Genomic DNA, 3,577 nt, shown 5'->3' with positions numbered 1-3,577 from the left:
CATACATGTTTTTAAAAATTAGGACACTTGCCCGGTATTATTAATCTTTTTTTGTTGTTGTTGTTGTTAATCCTCATCTGAGGATATTTTTCCATTGATTTTTTTTTTTTTTTTAGACAGAGTGGGGGGAGAGAGAGAGAGGGAGAGGTGAGAGAGATATATGGATTGGTTGCCTCCTGCACACACCCCGACCAGGGCAGGGGAACCTGCAACTGAGGTACGTGCCCTTGACTGGAATCGAACCCGGCCGGGACCCTTCAGTCTTCGGGCTGTTGCTCTAGCCACGGAGCCAAACCGCCTAGGGCTCTTAATCTTAATTAATAGTACCAATTCAAATTCTCCAGGTAATATCATTGTTAGTAACCTAATATTGCAATTAGAATGTTTCTGTATTACTCATTTTTTTTTCTCCTGGTTGTGACAGAATCTCACCAGATCTTGACCTCTCTCCTGGGGGAGGAATATCGCCGGCCAATGGGGTGGGCAGGGGTGGCAATACTAGCCGGTATTAAATTGGGACTCTCTTCTTCGTATGTTCTTGTTATATTGAGGTTAAGAGGCAAGATTGCTGGCAGCAGAATTCCTTTTCAGGATCATGTCTGCTGCAACCTTAGTTCTATTGGAGCACTTTAATCTGAAGGATGATACTGTAACTTGATTTATCCGATTAGTTTTTAACTACCTATAGCTATTTTATTTAATACTCTCCTACAGTACTGGGGACCACTGTAAACTTCTCAGATGCCTTGTATTTTTGTAGTGCTATGACATTTATGTACATACCTACAAAGAGAACTGTATATTCACTTGAACTCTGAAAATGTACATGTATATATTTGTTCCACGACATGTTTTTTACTTGATATAAATGTGTTTTGACTGTGATAGCCCAAGTGCCCTGGGGGGGGGCAGGTGAGTTCTGAATGGTTTCTCCTCTGAAGGGCTGGTGTGGAGACCTGCACTGTTCAGGAGGGGTTGGTTTAGAGGTTGCTGCTAGGACCTCAGTATGTATCTTGGTCAGTGTTGGAGAGGGACACTGGGTGGAGGAGTGAATTCCTGTGCTCTGATATGCCACTTGGGAACTCTGGAGAATGAAGGACAACTTACTTCAAGGGTGTCTGGTTTCTACCACTGCTGGGGGAAAAAAAATTCAATTGGTAGCATTCCTGTGCCTCTCAAAAGTAGATAGCCTGAAGGTCACTAGTTAATGACTGTCCTTGAGGACTCTACTTTGAGGGAGAATTTATCTAAGAAAAGCTTTAGCCTGCTCTGAGCCATTAGCAGGGCAGTGGGGAGTTGGAGCGCTGGACTCCTATACCTGGCACATGTCTGAAGGCCTGTGCCCATCCATACAGGAATGGCACCTGCCTCTAGCTGCTGTGAATGCTAACCTACCTGACGGGCCCTGGGAGGAGGCTGTGCTCTGGAGAAGCAGGGGCAGCTGCCTTCTTGGCCTTGCCTAGCTGCCTCCGGAAAGAACAGTCAGTACTTTAGGGAAGCGTCCGATTAAAAGCAAACACCTTGCAATGAATTTCAACTGGAGGTCAGCTCCAGGCGTAAGATGTCAATTCTTTGCTTGGTTGTTTCATATCATCTCATTCCTTGGACTTTGACAGGTGTCCTGCCCTTCTCTTTTTTTCCTGCGTGTTAACCTCATCAGGGTAGCAGCCTGGAGAAGCAAGCAAGTCTGCCCTTCGCCATGTGGAACAGCTGTTGACCTGAGTGGAAGGGTGTGTGCACGTATGCATGAACCAGTGTGACACATGTGTGTGGTTCCGGCTTTGCTAACAGCGGGAGCTCAAAAGGGCATCAAGGAGAAAGGTCCATGACACTCAGCCACATACTGTATTGAAGGCCAGAGGCAATTTAATGTTAAATTATGCAGGATCTTTCCTCACTGGGTCCCTCTCCCAGTTGACTTTTTATTTTTTTAGAACTACAAATAAATAATCCCTCAAGGCTGAAAGATTAATTGTCTTAGGTGGAGACCATAATCTCCTAGTATCCACGCCAACCTCAACCCTGCGGTTTCTCGGTATCTATTATGTGAGCTACAAACCTGACCTCTTCCTCCCTCCGACTCCTGAAGGATCGTCCAGTGTTTTTGGATTATAGAGTTATTTCCTGCTTTGTTACTTTGGGAATTTTGAATTTTTCTGATTTTGTTGGTAAGAAGTAACCTAAAATTTCCTACAACACTAAATAAAATGGTACTACCTTTCAAAGATTTGTGTCTGTGGTTTAGTAGGGGTACAATAAAAATTTCTTCTGTCTTCCTGGCCAGCTTCCCTTTGGGGGGTGACCAGTGTTTCCCACCCTCTGAGAATCTCTCACCTGGATTCCTACTGCTGCCACCTTGCCTGGTGCCCAGGGGTCCCAATGCCCTTTCTACTCCAGAGAATGGGACATCTTTGATCCCTTCTCTATGACACACCCCTCATCTTGGCCTGCTGCGGGGACCTTAGGCTCTGACAGAGGGAGAGAAAGCTGCTTCCGTCCTTGCATATCAAGAGCTCACTTGACTGCAAAAGGAAGGCCCCTTTACTGAGTCCCCACTGATCACTAAGCACATCCCCCCCCTAGCCACACACTTGGCCTGTAGATTTCTCTAAGTAATGCTATACATGCTCATTCTTGGGGGGTTGGAGCGGGGAGAGAGAAATCCTAAATTACCTACCAAGAGGTAACACTGTTATTTTGACTTGTTGTCCCAGCATTTTCCCCTCATACAAATAGATACATTTTTAAATGAAGATGAGAACACGCAGTACGGACTGTTGAGAACATTTCTGCATGCCTTTAGACACTCTGCAACAAGGACCGATAGTGATTCCGAGGGAGCATCGGCCCAGCTAACCACCCTCCCCACAGAAGAGCTGCGGCAACTGCAAAGATGATGTAGGTCACTTCCGGATCACGTCCTGCTCAGGTCATCATCACAGCCACCTGTGAACCAGAATGAGGATTTGCTGGGGCGCGGGGGCATCCTGTCCCCCACCCTCATGGAAAACTGTCACTTACAGGGTGTTGTTACCACTCTTTAACCTTAGCCAAGGTGCCAGCAGCATGGGCTCCCTTAGCCCTGGAACCTAGTCTCTAAGCAAATGGATCCCATGCCTGAGGCTTCTCATCAGTTAACATCCTTTGCAATCAGCAGTCTTCCCCCTGCTGGGAGGACAGCAGCTGTCACTCACTCCACATTCAGAACTGGCTTCCTTGAGCTCGGTGGGGCCAGCATATTCCAAAGCCACAAAGTCTCCTGAGGGAGAATGCCCTCACTTAGCCTTTTTACGTCCAGCTGTTTCACACGGACACGTGTATCCTGAGCCCTGGAAATGGGCACCTAGCTGACAGTGATAGGCTCTCTCAGGGAGGAGAGAAAGCTGCTCTGTCCTTGCATATCAAGTGCTCACTTCAGGCTGAAACTCGACTGCACAAGGAAGGCCCGTGTACTGAGTTCCTTCTGTTCCCTAGGCACGGACGCTGCTGTCTCTAATTCTCATCGCGGAAGATAAGATCTGCATTATGCAGATGAGTCCTAGAGAGGCATCAGAACTTTGTTTGCCACGGGTCAGAC

The sequence above is a fragment of the Cnephaeus nilssonii genome (genome assembly GCF_951640355.1).
Source record: "Cnephaeus nilssonii genome assembly, chromosome: 8".
NCBI classification, from domain to species: domain Eukaryota; kingdom Metazoa; phylum Chordata; class Mammalia; order Chiroptera; family Vespertilionidae; genus Cnephaeus; species Cnephaeus nilssonii.
The sequence above is the reverse complement of the archived record's forward strand: the minus strand, read 5'-3'. Positions refer to the sequence as shown.